The sequence below is a fragment of the Sciurus vulgaris genome, assembly GCF_902686455.1.
Source record: "Sciurus vulgaris genome assembly, chromosome: 10".
Taxonomy (NCBI): domain Eukaryota; kingdom Metazoa; phylum Chordata; class Mammalia; order Rodentia; family Sciuridae; genus Sciurus; species Sciurus vulgaris.
The window spans coordinates 105,489,043-105,508,480 of record NC_136470.1 but is presented as its reverse complement, the minus strand read 5'-3'; the positions used below and the strand labels follow the sequence as shown (position 1 = coordinate 105,508,480).

Sequence of the window (19,438 nt, the reverse complement as noted above, 5' to 3'; positions counted from 1 at the left end):
GCTAAGATCTGAAATTAGCATATTTCAAAAGGAATTTTTCAAGAAGAAATGAAATAAAAAGGATTTTCTGCTTAACTCTGAGCTAACCAGAAAATTGAATTATTCAGAACACCCTGTTTCCTGAATATCCCAATTATTCATGGTTCTATAGTAATTTACTCTGTATTGCTAAATTACAGTATCATATGCACAACTATTACACTTTATATGTAAATAAATTCCTACATTCTAAAAGCTTTTATCACAGTAGTTATAATCTTAGTGCCCAAGTCCTTGATGTTGTCAGTTTATATATAGGTCTCTAAGTGTTCCTAACCCAATAAATGTTTATTAAGGCTGTCATAATGCAAGACTCCATGCTAAAAGACATGGAGGAGTCAAGGACCAAGGAGATTTGTTTTCCTGGCTCAAATGGCTTAGAGTCAAATAATGACTATTACGTGTAATAGTTGTGTATAAAAGACATAAAACAGAGTAGAAATTATAAGGGTCCTAAAATTTATAGATGTAATGATATAAGAAGAGAGAGCAGAAAATTCAAGCTGGTTAGCATCTAAATGAAACTTGGAAGAAGAAAGGTGCTTACAGGTGATGACATGGATTAGATAAATATTCCAATTGGGAAAAACAGCTCCTGAGTGGAACCAATGACTAGTTTAATTTGGTTAAAGTACAAGGCATATGGAGGGCAAAAGTAAACATAGCATTAGATAGAGGCTGAGGCTTGGTAATGGGTGACTTTAAAAATGCCGAGTTTAATCATTTGGATTTTATATTGTAACTAATGAAAATCAGTGAATATTTCAGAGGAGAAAAACAGATGGTAAGTTTAGAAACTGCTGTAAGACTTATGGAAAGATGGAACCAAAATTGGAACAATCAATGGACATCTACATAATCAAATGACTAGTTTTTCAATATTTTTCTTTTGGAAGCACACCTCATAATTTCAATGATACAACTGATCAAAACACGTTTGGAATGCCTCTTAAAACTCTCCACAGAGTTTTATACACCCCTCAAACATGTAAATTCATTCTGTTGTCTTCATTGAAACAAAAAAACTAGATAAAATACTTGTAAAATTTGCATCCAAGAAAGAACTAATATTCATAATATGTAAGGAAATCAAAAACTCAACGACAAAAAAAATAAATAATCCAATTTAAAAATGGGCAAATGATTTTAACAGGCATTTTTCAAAGGAAGTCATACAAATCACCAAAAAGTATTTGAAAAAACTATTCATTATGGAGTAGAGTGGTTATCAGAGGCTGGGGAGGCAGACAGAGGGATGAGCAAAGGTTAATCAATAAGTACCAAGTTGTAGTTAGGAGAAATAAGTTCTAATGCTCTATTGAACTATAAGATGTTTCTAGATAATAAAAATGTACTGTATATTTTTTTAAAAAACTAGAGAACTTGGTATCTTTATACCACAAAAAAATTGTAAATGTTGAGTTGATAGATATGTTTATCCTGATTAGAATATGATGTAATACAATTTCAAGCAATGAAATAGAAGAGGTTATCAAAAGCCTACCAACAAAGAAAAGTCCGGGACCAGATGAGTTCTTAGCCGAGTTCTACAAAACCTTTAAAGAAGAGCTCATTCCAATACTTCTCAAAGTATTCCATAAAATAGAAGAGGAGGGAACCCTCCCAAACTCATTCTATGAAGCCAATATCACCCTGATACCTAAACCAGACAGAGACACATCAAGGAAAGAAAATTTCAGGCCAATATTCTTAATGAACATCGACGCAAAAATTCTCAACAAAATTTTAGCAAATCACATACAAAAATATATTAAAAAGATAGTGCACCACAATCAAGTGGGTTTTATCCCAGGGATGCAAGGTTGGTTCAACATCTGGAAATCAATAAATGTCATTCACCATATCAACAGACTTAAAGTTAAGAATCACATGATTATTTCAATAGATGCAGAAAAAGCATTCGATAAAATACAGCATCCCTTCATGCTCAAAACACTAGAAAAAATTGGGGTAGTGGGAACATTCCTTAACATTTAAAGGCCATCTACACTAAGTCCATGGCCAATATCATTCTAACTGGTGAAAAACTGAAAGCATTCCCCCTAAAAACTGGAACAAGGCAGGGATGCCCTCTTTCACCACTTCTATTCAACATTGTTCTTGAGACTCTAGCCAGAGGAATTAGACAAACCACAGAAATTAAAGGGATACGAATTGGAAAAGAAGAACTCAAACTATCCCTGTTCACTGATGACATGATTATATATTTAGAGGAACCTGGAAATTCCACCAGAAAACTCTTAGAACTCAAAAGTGAATTCAGTAAAGTAGCAGGTTACAAGATCAATGCTCATAAATCCAATGCATTTTTATACATAAGTGATGAATCTTCAGAAAGAGTAGTTAGGAAAACTACCCCATTCACAATAGCATCGAAAAAAATAAAATAGTTGGGAATCAATCTCACAAAAGAGGTGAAAGACCTCTACAATGAGAACTACAGAACACTAAAGAAAGAAATTAAAGAAAACCTTAGAAAGATGGAAAGATCTCCCAAAATTAATATTGTCAAAATGGCCATACTACCTAAAGTGCTATACAGATTCAATGCAATTCCAATTAAAATCCCAATGATGTACCTTACAGAAATAGAGCAAGCAATTATGAAATTCATCTGGAAGATTAAAAAACCCAGAATAGCTAAAGCAATCCTCAGTAGAAAGAGCAAAGCAGGGGGTATCACAATACCAGATCTTCAACTCTATTACAAAGCAATAGTAACAAAAACAGCATGGTATTGGTACCAAAATAGACAGGTAGATCAATGATACAGAATAGATGACATGGACACAAACCCAAATAAATACAATTTTTCTCATACTAGACAAAGGTGCCAAAAATATGCAATGGAGAAAAGATAGCCTCTTCAACAAATAGTGCCGGGAAAACTGGAAATCCATATGCAACAGAATGAAATTAAACCTCTATCTCTCACCCTGCACAAAACTCAACTCAAAATGGATCAAAGACCTTGAAATCAGACCAGAGACCCTTCATCTTATAGAAGAAAAAGTAGGTCCAAATCTTTGACATGTCGGCTTAGGATCAGACTTCCTTAACAGGATTCCCATAGCATAAGAAATAAAAGCAAGAATCAACAACTGGGATAGATTCAAACTAAAAAGGTTTCTCTCAGCAAAGGAAACTATCAGTAATGTGAAGAGAGAGCCTACAGAGTGGGAGAATATCTCATACTTCAGATAGAGAGCTAATTTCCAGAATATATAAAGAACTCAAAAAACTCTACACCAAGAGTACAAATAATCCATTCAATCAATGGGCTAAGGAAATGAACAGACCTTTCACAGAAGAAGATGTACAAGCAATCAACAGATATATGAAAAAATGTTCAACATCTCTAGTAATAAGAGAAATGCAAATGAAAACTACCCTAAGATTTCATCTCACCCCAATTAGAATGGTGATTATCAAGAACACAAGCAACAATAGGTGTTGGCGAGGATGTGGGGAAAAAGATACACTCATACATTGCTGGTGGGGTTGCAAATTAGTGCAGCCACTCTGGAAAGCAGTATGGAGATTCCTCAGAAAGCTTGGAATGGAACCACCATTTGACCCAGCTATCCCACTCCTTGGCCTATACCCAAAGGACTTCAAATCAGCATACTACATAGATACAGCCACATCAATGTTTATAGCTGCTCAATTCACCATAGCCAGATTGTGGAACCAACCTAGATGTCATTCAATTGATAAATGGATAAAGAAACTGTGGCATATATATACCATGGAATATTACTCCACCATGAAGAATGATAAAATTATGGCATTTGCAGGCAAATGGATGAAATTGGAGAATATCATGCTAAGTGAGATAAGCCAATCTCAAAAAACAAAGGATGAATGATCTCGCTGATAAGCAGATGAGGACATATAATGGGGTGTAGGAGGGGTCAGCATTAGGGTTAGGGTTAGGTTTAGGGTTAGGGATAAGGAGGGTGGTAAGAATGGAGGAAGGAAGGACTGCACAGAGGGAAAAGAGGGGTGGGAGGGGGGGAAGGGAAAAAATAACAATGAATCAAACAACATTGCCCTATGTAAATTTATGATTACACAAATGGTATGCCTTGACTCCATGTACAAATAGAGAAACAACATGTATCCCATTTGTTTAAATAATAAAAAAATTAAAAAGTAATATAGGAATACTTGGAAAAATAAGAATATTATGTAATATATAAATGTATCAAAGTATTACAGGATATTCCATAGAAATGTAGAATTTTACATGTCAATGTAAATGATATTAAATATAACTAATCCTCAGGGAAATACAAATCAAAGCCACAGTGAGATATCCTCTCACCCCTTTTAGAATGGCTTTATCAACAATCCAAACTATAACTAATGCCAGCAAAGATGCAGAGAAAGGGGTTCTTTTCTGTAGGTTTGGTGGGATAACAGTATAAAGGCTTCTCAAAAAACTAATAATAGAACTATCATAGGATCCAGAAAGTCCATTAATGGGTATATAACCAAAAGAAATAAAATTATTATATTAATTATCATATTAAAAAGATACCTGCACTCTCATACTTATAGAAGTACCATTCACAATAGCCAAGACAAGGAATCAACCAAGTTGTCCAGTGATTGATGAATGAACAATAGAATATTAGTCATAAAAAGAATGAATTACATCATTTTTAGGAATATAGATAGAACTGTAAAAGGTAGATTTTTGCCTCCTTGGAGAAATTTCTGAAGAAATTTATTCTATAAAAATAATTGCACAATAACATTACACAAAATAATTTTAAACAATATAGTGATTACATTATAGGATGAAGCATATTTGCACATTTGCTCACCAATTATTTATTTAGCTCTTCCTTCATGACTCCTGTTATAGGTAGTGAAGCTAAAATAGCAAATAAGACAAGGTCTTCCTTCAAGGAACTCACAATCAAGGGGAAAACCACACACACAATTTTAACATTGTGGAACATCTGAGAAAGTCACCTGAACCAGATTCACTTTTCAGTCACCAAGTCTCGTCTCTTGAAGCTAAAATAAATTGCAAAGAGAACCAAAGACACCACAGGAATGGAAAATTATGATTTATATGGCTTTTGGTAGGGACGTGGCAACGTTTTCAGAGAGAACTCTCTTCTACTCTTTCACCTTCAGGAATCATCTTTGTAGAAAATACCTTTGTATATTTTTACCAAACAGAGGCTACAAAAAGTATCTTTTTAAAAGGTCTATAGGAATGATTCTGCTTAATAATATGAATCTCTATCCTTTCAGATCATAATCAGGAAATCCAGCACTGGACTATTGTTTACAATTGACAACTTCACACAGACACATACAAATCTCATAATGTTATCATTAACATCAAAAAGATGAAACAAAAGAATACTCAAAGTTAACCTGTCTCATGAAAATAACTTAAATTGCCCTAATTCTATTTATACATTGAGATATACAATTCAATTTTATGCGTGTACATCTATCTAAGCATCAAGCCAAGCTGATACCCAATGATTGAGTTTACTCATACAGAAAATGAAAGAATGTCTGTAAATCTCATTAGAATGAGGTGATTCAGATTTATAACTCTGCTGATAATGTGATTTAACCAATAAATGATCTTATTCAGGGGGTATTTCACTCCACTGAATGCAATTAGTAAGGCTTCTTCTCAATTAAATGTTTTATCAAGTCACTTGCATAAACCAATTTTCTTGTATGAAGAAAATAAGGAAGACTATAATTGTGAGTCATGCTGTTCTGCCTGTTTCCTTTGGTAAAACCAACAGAGAATCAGTTTTCTCCAGGCACCAGGCTATAACAATGTCAGCAGCATGAAGTGCAAACTGCAAAACTTTGGTCATCTAATGAAGACAGAGGTACAGGTGAACTCCGTTATGCAAACCTCAATGTGTCTGTCTGTCTATCTCTTTCTCACTTTCTCTCTAACAATTAAATACCAAAAGTTAGTAGAATTTGAAAAATTTTCTAGTTGGCTAATTTATTAGATGGCATCATTTTTCTGTCCCCAATTCCATTTCTGCCTGCATATATACACCCAATATGACCCAAAATTGTCCATGATGATTTGATGCTCCTTCTATGCATGTTCCCATTTGGAGAGCAACCCAAACATCAAGGCCTACTGCCCAGAAAAAGGCACTTATGATGATCTATACAGCTCGAAGCTCAGAGCATTCAGCAAGAGGTACTGCAGGCTCCCAGAGGACTTACCATCACACCACTAGAAGAATGGGAAGCTTGGAAAACAACTATATTCACAATGGGCAACTTTATTAAATTAAAAACTTATCTTACACTGGTAGATTTTTTTTTTCAAACTCAGATCATTTTAGGTCCCAAAATTAAAATAAGCATAAGTATTTTAGGGTATAATTTTAAAGGATCTAATCAACAAACTCCTTTGGATAGATTAACATGTTTAGGCCACTTACTGATTTCCATAGTATTGGAAATCAGATATAAGCAAGAAATATTAAATGAAAACTAATTTGATTAAAATATTTGACTTATACTTTTAAGAGACTGCTACTTTTTAACATTTAATCCATCCAATAGGAACCTCTTTCCAAATATATATGTATATATATATTTCAATTTTTTTAACAATTTAAGGAACGAATTGATAATACATGATCTCTAGCATAACATCTTGTACTTTAGTGGCATACTAAATCAATATATGCCATGTTTTCCAAGTGCAGGCCCTGAAGTAAGTCGGGTAATATTGGCTTAAAACTTCTTTCGATCTTTTAGTCAACCAAGATACCTGATAATGAAACACTATTCAGGGCACTAATCAAGCCAGAGTAACTCAATTTACCCTCTATATGCTGGTTCCTTTTAGAACAACTGAGAAAGTTTGCCTTTAGAAATCAAGAGGTCAGATATTATTTTAAAACACTTTCAAATTTAAAATGATAAGTGATATTTAAAAGATGGTATGTAAGTTCAGAAGACCTAGGTGTCCTAAGTCCACCAGATCTAAGAACATCTTTGTGTGAGAATGACTCTGCCCACACATATTCATGCAATATTCATGCAATATTCTCCATGTCCTGCAATACTCATCTATAGCTATCTTTAAAAAAGTGTGAATGGCATAATAGTTAAAAATACAATTTTGCTAATTCTACATCAGCTAAAAACTTTATATTATTATACACAACAATGAAAATGATCTATTTCCAATTCACACCTCTCAGAATCCTGTTTAAGTAAATATGTTATCTATACTACTCATTCGCATACCCAGAGTAATACCCACTATTACTCTGGGTATCTCTTCATGAATATTTAGGCATCTGAAAATTAAGATGCATCTAAGGGGAAAAAATTCGCTATATTCTTCCCAGTTCTGTTAGCTCCTCTAAAGACTTGAAATCTAAATATGGTTCTATACACTCAAAATGATTAATTCATATCATTTAGGAGATTTGTTGGCAAACATCCTTCCCTCTTTTACACTTTCCACCTGTCATACATAAAAAGGAAATTTAGAAAAAGAACTGCTTTATATTGAGTATTTTCCAAATTTTATAGCAATATCTCTAAACACCATTTAAAACCTTTTGGGTATCAAATTGCTCCCAAGTAATATGAAGTTGCTGATTTTTTTTTTTTTGTCTCTAAATCATTGCCTATACACATAGAAAAAAATAATTGGCAGCTACTCTGCTTAGCATTTAAGCACTTTCATATGCATCCCAATCTTCCAAGACTTCCAATTTATTTTCCACTTCTCTGCTCACCAAATTTTATTCTATACAACACCCAGTTCAAAGGTTACCTAAGGAAGATTTCCTCCAAAAATGAACTTCCCTTCTGTAATGACATCATGTGTATTAAGTTAATTTGCTATTATATGCTGCATTGTTTTATTTTTCTGCATCATTGCTTATATAAATGTCATTTCCCTAAATAGCCTAAATATTTAAGAGCAGTTCTACCACTGATCTTTGACTCCCCAGCAATTAGTACAGTGTCTCCACATAGTGCAATGTTGACAATGTGCCAATTAAGTATTTCAATTTTTCTGCTTGAAAAATTACACAGTCTACGTAATGGGAAAATTTTTAAACACATTGTTCTTCTCACAATAAACCTTTTGGTTTCTTTTTCCCATGTCTCCTACCACACCTCAATGAGTAATCGATAAATATAAATTGAAAACTGCACCTTGTATCAAGTTAAAAACTGATGAACATAGTGAAACAGTCCTCACTGAACATATACTCTGGTGAGAGAAATGGGAAAAAATGAAAAAGCAAGTAGATTAATTGCATGAAGTATTAAGTATCCTGAAGGAAGTAAACAAAGTAGTTACTTTCAGGTAATTCATTTGCAATATAACTGGAAATTTGATGAGAGCTCAGCACAAGCCTCTAAGTATCCTATAAGATTAACTATTCAAAGAGGTGGAGGGAATTGTTAGATTACCCTAAGCATATACCTTGTACAATTTTAATTCTGTATAGCTTCAGCTTTACAAGAACTTTTTAAATGAGCTTTACTAAATTTAGAAGGCAAGCTGTATGTATACACACACATATATTCTACATATTTTCATATATGTTGAAAGCATACATACATACACATACCTACATATATATGTACATATGTGACATATATGTATATGCATACTGAGTATATGGATATACGCCATACACACACACATACACCCTATATACCTGAGTGCTTTTAATGCTTATTTTTTTTGGGGGAGGGACTTCCACTGCTTCCAGGAATCAGGTACTCCCACCACAACTTTAACTTGAGAGGAGTGGACTTCAAGAGTGAAGTAGGTGCATGTGGCCAGGAAGGCAGAAAAAAAGCTACAAAAGAGAAAATTATATGTTTTCTCAGGAAACCAAATTTTTCACAGTGCACAGATGACTTCAAAGGATAAAAGATGCTAGCACTTAAAATAAAAAAAGATAGTAGAAAGTACAATTGAAGATCCTGGTTTCTCCATTTAGGGTTTCCCTTCCCACATTAGCATTATAGGGCTAAGTTTTTTGTTTGTTTGTTTGTTTGTTTGTTTGTTTGTTTGTTTGTTTGTTTATTAAAGCACAAAACGCTGAACTCCTGGGCAGCGCTAAATCTTGCTGCTCCCAGGCCTGATACTGTGTGGGCACATGGCAGGGTTTAACAAACACCTAGGACGACGCCCCCCAGCTCCACCCTGCAATGAATCTCCTTTCCAGTCGTGCCGCCAGACTCAGCACCACCCAGACCCGCTCACAGACCCACCATGTTACCCAAGACCCGTGGTCTCCCACCTCCATCCGCAGCCTGCCAACTCTCGGTGTGACCTCCGCCGCTTCGCCTACGGAGGCCAAGGCTGTCCAGAGTTTCCGCCTTCGTCTCCTTGGTTACCGCGTTACCTCGGTACCCACAGCAACCAGAACTCTTGGTCCTGCCGCTGTCCGCCGGCAGAGGGAGCAAAGGAGCCTCTGGATTTTGAGACAAAAGGGCGGTCACTGGAAGAAAAGGGCAAGGCAATTTAACAGATCCTGGAGGCTTTTCTGTACAAGTGGTCTTGGAAATGAGGGATAACACTGGGCCCCCATCATTGCAAGCACTAGTCTAAGAGCTTTAAATATAATATTTGCTTCACCATACAACAACCCAATTGATATTTAAGAAAACTGAGGCACCAAAATGGGCGTGGTGGCGCTCGCCTATAATCCCAGCGACTCTGGAGGCTGAGGAAGGAGGATCGCAAGTTCAAAGCTAGCCTCAGCAACTTGGCGAATTCCTAAAGGAACTCAGTGAGACCCTGTCTCTAAAAAAATATATTAAAAAAGGATTGGGGGTGTTGCCCAGTGGTTAAGCAGCCCTGGGTTCAATCCCTGGTACAAAAAAAAAAAAAAAAGAAGAAGAAGAAGAGAGAGAGAGAGAGAGAGAGAGAGAGAGAGAGAGAGAGAGAGAGAGAGAGAGAGAGAGAGAGAGGAGGAGAGAAAAGAGAAAAGAAAAGAAAAAAGAAAGAAATTTAGGCACTGAAAATGTTACCAAACCCAAAATTGCAAAGCTACCAAATAGCAAACCCAAGAATCTACCCAAGCAGTTTAGCCTCAGAACCATATATATATATATATACAATATATATATATATCCTTTTTCTTATCAAAGACTACAACAGACAAATTTAGGATAAGAATCTATGTCTTTTGGAAAGTCCAGAACTTTCTTTTTCTTTATATATGACCCCTGGAGATGTGTGAGTATAAAATGTATGTGTGAATAAAACAAAACAATCTCCACCAAAAACAAAAACTTATGCAGTCACACACACACACACACACACATAATCAACCCATGAACAGAGTCCTCTGTGGGGAACTTAAAAATTATTTGGGGGCTTCTTAAATATGCTGTTGTTGTTTTTTTTTTAATTTCTATTTTTATATACAGTACGAAGGCTATGTGGTTGGTTCTGCAGTCACTCCCTAGATTATGATAACCACATTGCATCCATATTAGTACTGAACTAATAATCTCAATTATTATAATTAACATACGAAACTTTGCACCCTTACTTCAATATTAGTGTGCCTGCAGATGTCCATTTAAGAAAACACTTAACGTTTTCTTTTGGCGGACTCAAGTATACAAGAGTATAACCACCACAAATAAGAGAAGACAATGGGTTTGTGGGGTATATTCAGTCTTTGAAGTCAGGCAGATTTGAATACGAGTCCTGGTCCTGCTACACTTGCCTCCTGGGTGGCCTGAGTAAACTGTAAAGCCCATTCTAACTGGTCGAAGGTGATAACAGGACCTTTCCTCCACACACAGTGATGGGTGAAATGGTAAATAACACAAGTGTACTGTCTTTAGCTATAAGCCATGCCCTAAAACAGTAAGAAATGCTGGTGGTGGTGATGGCTATGAGGGTTGTTCCCATGTGCTCATGGTATGACTTCCCCAAATCCTTCCCTTAATGCCACTACAATAACAAGTTTCAAGGGGATGTTTAATACCACTACTCTCCTTGTGCTGGCTGTGTTTCTTAGACAGGTATACTCATCAAATTACCAGGAAAGGTATTTTCAGTATTCATTTATTCATCCAACAAGTATTAATTGAAAGTCCATTGTTCTAGGTCTGAAAATTGCTGCAGTGAAGAAAATAAACTCCTTTAAGGTAATAAACAAATACAAATATGTATCAAGTGTTGTAAAGAAAAAGCATAATAAATAAACAGAAAATAATTAAGAGTTCAATTTTAGATTTGATGGTCAGAGAAGTTGAAAGTAGGGAAAGAAGACATGGGCAATTGTGACAAAGAACATTCCAGAGAAAGAGAACAATAAGCTGTCTTCAATTCTGTCCCAATAAAGAGCAGTATTTTGCATCAAGCCTCTCATCACATCTATATAGGACTCAGTTTGGGGTCAATAAAAAAATTCTTACAATGCATTTACTGGCATAATACTATTAAATAATGTGTGAGATATTCTGGTATTTTTGAAAGCATAAAAATAACATTATCTTGCTCATGTTTAGAAAATAGTTTATGTACAAGTAAGAAAGACAAAAGCAAAAACAAAATATAAGTCATGCCAAGTCACACAGTAAAATACAAAGTGTAAAGTACTTGTCTTTCAGAACTGTGATTAGTGACAAAATGAAATGAAACATGTAAAAACAATGACACCTCTAGAGAGATGATACTCTCTCCACTGAAGCAGAATGCATTTAGCTGACACACCAGCAATTCTGCAAATAGTTTACCACATCTATATCAGGAGCACAGTATTCCTGAGGGTTTTTACAAAATCATGCTTCATTGTGCCACTGTGAAGACAAGATTTGAACACAAGTTTTCTGCTGTGAAGACAAGATTTGAACACAAGTTTTCTGCACAAGGAATATTTAATTTAAAGAGAAAATTTACCCATAATGCAGAAATTAAAGCACAGACTTACTGAGTTTGGACAACAGCTGGAAGGTCATGCTTAAAAACATTCTCTCTCTCTCTCTTTCTGTATCTCTCTCTCTCTCTCTCTCTCTCTCTCTCTCTCTCTCTCTCTCTCTCTCACACACACACACACACACACACACACAATTCCATTGAATAAACCCAATTCATTAAGTAATTTTTTTTGTACTTGGTAGAAATGCTGCCTGGAAGAAAATTATGGCAGACCCTAGGGTTTTTCTGGTCTGTCACAGGCAATAAAAAGCTTTTATATGAATAATAAAATCATCCTCCCACATAATTGTCAAAACTCTGTGTGATTTAGCATTAAGATTTTTGCCTTTTGCAGTGGTGGGACCTACAGAATTCAAGGAAGCCTCAAATCAGGAATCTGTGAGAAAGGTTTGTGTTTCTGTTTCTCACTATCCATTGGTGCTTCAGTTTTATTAATTGTCCACATTACGTTCACAGAACAGGACAAGGAATGTCATAAAAGTCCTATTTTGACCAGTACCTGCGCTTGGCAGTTACTCAAAGCAGTTTGTTCTCCAGGGACCAGCCCTCCCCCTGCCCTTTGGAACATTCTCCCTGCATTCCTCTAGATAGAGATAATACTTTCTCCTCAGACTTTTGCCGACTGAGGTCCCAGTCATCCAAATGATTGTTCTTGATTCTCTGAATAAGGTCTTAATGGTTCTCCTAGGCAGAATTTATAATGTTCTACTCACTCACATTCTTGCATGTTCTATGTCTGACCTACAAAAATCCTCTTGCATGCTTTGCCTTTTTATGCTGTGGGACTGTAGGACAGCCAGCATGGTCATCTCTAGTTGGCTCATACACAAGCAGCCAACCAGCCTGACACATACACACTCTGACCACTCAGATGGCAGTCAAACAGCTCCCTGTACCCCCAAGTGCAGGGACCCACTAATGCACATATTACTAGGTTTGAAAAGAGGTTCAGAGATTGCCAACAAACAATCAAAATCTTGCAAATAAGATTAAAAGAACAACTGCATGTCTTTTCAATGCCATCAGAATCACTGTAAGATAACTCTTACTCTCTAACAAAATGTCTCTCTGTTTTATTATCATTTAAGGCTTTGATTTTATAAATTTTAAAGCTGCCTTTCATATACTTTATACCTAGAGATAAAAATATGTCTTTTAAATGAAAAAATTAAAAAGTGATGTTTTTATTTCCCTATTCAACATTAACCAATTTTGCGTTTAATCTAGATAACTTATGCCAATATTTTTTCTCAAAGCCTAGATATAGTCCGCTATAGTCAGCTTTCCTACTCGGACAACAGATCCTTCCTTAATAAATGAAATAAGTGGTAGCAAATGTATGTTCTATATTTATAGAATTTCACATTTTTAACGACTGAAATGATATTGTGATTGCACCAAACCTTCACGCTTTGGAGGAAAATGGAACTCAGCATACCAGAGTCTTCAAAAGTACCTTTCAGTTTTCTTCTACTCCCTGGCCTCTCGAATTCTCTAATAGGCAGAAATTGGTGGTCAGTTCAGAATCACAAAACCAGTTTTCTACAATCTCCTTTTTTTTATAAGTCCTGGAATGTGGTCTAACTTTTACATGGAGCACTCATATTTTTCTTTGGAAGTATAATATCCTATTTCATATGTATGGGTTTTTAAACTTGTCAAGGATAACTGAGCTTTAGGGACAACATAAAATTATAAATGATAGTTCTTAAAAACCTAAGTTAGTATGATACAAACATATCTAAATACATCTCAGTGGCTAAATTTGAGAAGGAAAAAGAAGCAACTTAGAGTAAGGAAGCAACATTGCCCTTTTGTAATTTTTCTCAGTATTATAATTTCTAGCTGTCAACCATGACACAGAATTCTTCAGCAAATACATTTCCATAACACAAGGTAATTATCACCGATGCTTCACAAGTGAAGGAGAATCATCAGGGCATATGATCCATTTTGAATTCTTGTGGCATACTATGTCTTCCAAGTTGAAAAATAAGTGCATAGGCTTGTCGAATGGGCATAGCATCGTCCAGTCCACATTTAGTCCACACCTGTTCTGTTCCAGGCACTGCTGTAAGATGGATATAAAGATAAACCAAAATGCCATCTCTGCCCTTGAGGAACTCAAATGAAAATTTGCAAGCAATGAATATGTAAAGTACTATATTCAAAATGCATGGGAGTATTATTTGATTTGGCATGACCAGCATTGGTGGATGGTTCAAAGATAGTACATGTAGCAGAGAAATCAGGATAAAAAGCTGTGTCAGGGTCAGATTTGGAAACACCTCGGATGTTATCCTGATCATCTGTGGGTGAACCCCCAAATTATTTTTAAAGCGGAATCAGTACACTTACAGTAGCATATTCCAAATGTTACTCTGCTGACAACACGAACAATGATGGACACAAAAGGAGAAGATGTAGACAAGTTTAAAATATGCTTATATTGATGAGTCTGCAATAAATCAGTCTAGAGGGCACAGACCAAGAGAAATAGATTCAAAATGATTTTTCAAACCCCCATCAGGACTTGGAGATCAAAGAAAAGTGATTGGCCAGGAGCAGGGAGTAAAGCTAATGATTTTTAAATTTCATAGCTTAGGTGACTGAGGAGATGGTGCTGACACCCAACCCTGGAACAGCAGGAAAATAAACAAGTTCATAGAAAGTGGGGCCAAGGAAGTTGGCAGAATGAATTTGGTTTTTTAGTTTTTACTTTTGTGATAGCAGAATGGAGTAATAAAAGATAAAATATAGCTCTGGTTATTAGGAAACCCTATATGTGAGGGTATTGTCAGCATATAGATTAGAACCAGAGCTAAAGGACAGTAGGAAATCATTTTAGGAACCATCACAAAACTATGGAGGAAATGATTTGAGGAAAGATGTCCATCCTACTTTCCTAAAACAGACCAGTTTAAAACCTATACTCAGCCTTGTTTATCCAGCAGTATTTACTGTGGGGTCCTCACAAAGGAGGTAAGGACATAAGTGAATTCATAGCTGTAATCCTCAGTTGTTCTCAGTGTCATTTGTACTGTATTTACAGTAGTAAATAAACACACACAACACAGAGTGGTGTGGGGAAAAAAAAAAAAAAAAACCCTGGCACCTGTTTCTGAAGCTTGTGTCTCACGTTTCCAATACAAATACTCCCATAAACAAACCACTTCACTGGTTCATGTAAATGAGTCTAGAAAGTGCAGAGAGAATCCAAGGACACGATTTTAGACAGCCCATTTTAATAAGAGGACACTTTATTTGAACATAAATAGCACTCTTATTTTTCACAGTAGCCTCTAATTTAATGTAAGAGTAGTATATGGGGTTCAATTCAAGGATTAATAAACAATTGTGGTGGGCACCAAACAGTCTCACATCCTGCTGTTGTTTGGCAAGAAGTTGTGTGTCTTGGCAGCCATGCTCTGCTACATGATCCAGTCTACCCCTGTAATGATTTATTGAACAGGAGTTCGAACTGGACTAGTCAAATTCTTTCTTCTGAAAATGTGGAAATAGGATGGAGAGATATGGGTATTCTGCCATATATATAACAGAAAGAAAAACAAAAGGATACTAGGAAGAAAAATGGAGGAAGAAATGGTGGAGGGAAGTAAAGATGAGAGATGGCTTTTCTGGAAGCTTTTCTTTTTCTGAGGACTAACTATATTCTCCATGATACATTTCTATATAAAAAATCCACTTTATTAATTAAACTAACTTGGGCTGGTTTCGGTTGTACAGTACAAATAACCTTGAGTAAAATACCTCCAAGAAGAATCGTAAAGTAAAAATAAAGTAACTTTATTCGGCAGGTCCAACCAGATTGCCAAAATTTTTCTTAACAACAAAAGAGCATTTATCTGTGACTCCCATATTTTAATATTCTTCCATAGACATTGAAAAGTCATTTTGGCATGCTATTGAAGTTACCAACTTAAAAAAAAAAGCTAAAATTGCTTGTTTATTTTTTAATCAGTTTAATTTCTTAGTTTATTCACTTTAACTGTGCCAGTTTTGCTAGCAGACAATTATTTATAATTGATGTAGCTTTAGGGAAAAGTTAATCTTAAAAAGAAAAAACTGGCATTTCAAAGAAAAAAAGTCATTTAATTTTGATCCTTGCCAAGTTTTAATAAGTGTATTCTACTGTCTTCTTGAGATTTATGCACTGCTAGCTGTACTTCATTTGGAAAATTTGCATTTTTCTCTTGCGCACTCAAGCTGGGAGGCACAAAACAAGAGTTACAAGGTTTATTTGACATAAGATGTCTAACAGCAATTTCCTTTCATCAACTTTATTCTCCTACAGTTCTGATCCCCAGGGGCAGATTTTTCATTAGATTTTGTGAAACATTGTATAATTTAGCCTTACCTTTGCAGAAGTTACTCCCACAACATTCCAAAGGAGCTGTCACAACTCTTACCACTACAGAACACAATAGTTACCATTCCTAGGTCCACTGCAAGTTAGTTATGGTGTCCCTATCTTTACATTAATTCAGAATATTATAAAGTAGCTAATTCAGCAAGCTTTGGTGAAGATGGTGCTCATTCAGACCTTCACCAAATACTTATTGAGGACCCACCATGTTCTAAGTATTCTGACCAATAATATCTATAACCATGAAGTAGACAGATTTATATTCTGTTCATGAGGGAATATGTGGTCTAGATAGGGGATGTAGCACAGAATTCAGAATAACAACTGCTCAAACTTTGAGAATACGATCAGAGGAAGAAAAGGACACTGTCTGAAAGTTGGAGCTCAAGATCGGCTTCTTGGCATAAGTGATGCCATGCCTAATTATGGCCCAAGTGGTGGAGTAGGAACACCGGACTAGTTTTGGGGGGCGATTAAAGCAGTGAGTGTTCAAGGTACAGAAACAAACTACCCTGGACTGAGTCATAATGAGGTTAGTTGAGGTTGGAGTGTAGCTCAGCTGTAGAGTACAGCTTAGCACCTGCAAAAACTTGGGTTCCATCCCTGGCACCACAAGGAAAAAAAAAAAAAAAAACCTCTGGTAAGTGTAAAAACTATAAAAATTTCCAGCACTATGGAAACTTTCAAGAGACTTGGAAGAAGGAGAGAATGAAAGAAGAGGTGAAAGGAAATCACACATCTCTGGCAAACGGAAGAGAAATTAAGAGGCCATTGTAATGTAGAAATTATTCATGGCCTAGGCCAAGGTAGGGAGAACAAGGGTGAAAGAAAGTGAAAGGAGCCAGTCTTTACACACAGAAATTTATCAGTGTGCTTGGAACTAGTTAGATGAGAAGCTGAGGAATGAAGTGTGGCCCCAATATTTTTGGGACAGCAAATTGAATGAACAATGATGCAAACTACATAGAATTCGGGTGCATTCTTTTTTCCTTCAAGCTGCGTAGAATGCCAGCTGTATACCAAGTGTTGTTTTAGGAGGTTGAACATTAAACACACCAACAAGCTTTTTGTTTTCATTGAGTTTCCATTTTATTGGAAAGAAAAATGTGATATACTTAAACACTAATTTTGATTTGTTCCATGAAGAGAATGAGACAAATCAACAGGAGACACACTTTCCTGGAGTGGGATACTATTTTAAGTAATGTAGTCAGAGAAAAACCTTCCTGCAGAAGCCACATTTAGAGGGTCACTGTGTTAGATACAGAGCCTTCCCTGAGAAAATCTGGGAGTCTTTTGGAAGAGGAGCTTCAGTGTCCTGGGTTGGGTAGAATGAGGATGTGGTTTAAATGTGGTGAATAAAAAAGAGACAGGTGATAGGCGAGAGGATAGAAACAAGGTCAAAAGAAGGAATTAGGATCCTTTTCTGATTAATATTGGAAGTCAGGAGCAAGTTTTAGACAGAGGAATTATAAAAGATTTATATGATCTTTGAGATTACATTGGTAACCAGGGGGCCAGTGGGCAAACGGGAAGACCAGAGAGATGGTAATGCCATGGTTAGGCATTACCTAATTGCCGGTGTTAAGGATTGAATCGTTGTATAAAGATACAGGACGGCTATTACAACAAGACCCAGTGCAACAGTAGATCGAACAAGAGAAACAGTGAATTTCTCTTAAGTTTAAGCACTCGGGAATGAAACTGCCTTCCTTGTAAAGGGAACCTGGGCTCCTCCTGTCCTGCTGCTCTGCCTGCCTCAGTACTGGATGTTCATTCCGGTTCTAAGACTCACCTAGCTGTTGTCATCTAGCTGGCATTCAGCCCCATGAGACTTGAAAGAGAAATAAGGGAAAGAAAAGTCAAGGCACTCCCTTGTTTCTTTGATTTTTAAATAATTGATATGTGAAAATTATATCTTAAATTTTCTTTAGAGATAATGAGCTTAGACATTTCTAATGTCCATTCGTATTTCTCCTTTGGAGAACTGTGTTTTCAAAATGAATTTTTTGGACATACTCTTTGGTCTATGTTTATGTTGGTAAGTTTTAATAAAAGTATACATCTTTTTAAGCACCACTAATATTAAGGATGTTTGTGTGTGTGTGTGTGTGTGTGTGTGTGTGTGTGTGTGTGTGTGATCCCAAAAAAAGTCTCTCTTATCCCTTTGAGATCACTACTTCTATGCTCTGGAAACTCCAGGTAATCACTAATCTGCTTTCTATCAATGTGGAATAACTTTTCCTATTGTAGCATTTATCATAAGTGGAATGACGTGGTTTGTACTTTTCTATGCATGTCTTCCTTCATGCAGTGCAATGGTTTGGGGATTGTCTTACTCAATGTTTGTGTGAGCAATTTGTTCCCTTTTGTTACTGAGGACTATTCCATTGGACAGATACATCATATCTTTGTTTATACATTCACCTTTTAATGGGCAGTTAATTGTTTCTAGTTTTTATCTACTATGAATAAAGCAGCTATAAATACATTTGTGCTAGTCTGTGTGTGAACAAATATTTCTATTTTCCTTGAGTAAATGTTTTCATTGCTTTTGGTAAACATCTAGAATTAGAATTGCTGGGTCCTATGGTAAATTCATATTTAACTTTATAAGAAGTTGTCATACTGTTTTCCATTCCCACCAGCAACATATATGAGGTGCAGTTACTGACCCATTTCTTTCATGCACATGACTTGGAATGTCATGCTTGTCTGGATTGATTTATGTCCCATTAGGCAAATCTTAGCATTGAACAATACCTGATAGCAAGGGAAGCTGAAAATATAGTCTGCAGCTGGGATGGCAGGTGCCCACCTTACACTCAGGGTTTCTATTACATAAGGAAGAAAGACTAAAAGGAAATATCAGGGATTGGCTTCATTCGAGGGGAGTAATTAAAGCTGACTTCTAGGTTTTGGGTGAATACTGGGGCCATTAACTGATTTGACATTCTAAATTTGGGATATTTGACATTCACTGGATGGGTAAGTAATTTCTCACTACCTTAATCTGGATAGAGTTTAAGATA

General features: G+C 35.9%; 1 protein-coding gene across 1 annotated transcript in view; it reads right to left on the bottom strand.

Annotated features, from left to right (window-relative positions):
* ZBBX (zinc finger B-box domain containing) overlaps nt 1–9,451 on the bottom strand; it is a 175,089-nt gene extending 165,638 nt beyond the window's left edge. The window contains exon 1 of the mRNA XM_079101028.1: nt 9,360–9,451. The gene's annotated coding sequence lies outside the window, so the exon portion shown is untranslated. The remainder of the gene's footprint in view (nt 1–9,359) is intronic.
* Between the last annotated feature and the right edge of the window lie 9,987 nt (nt 9,452–19,438).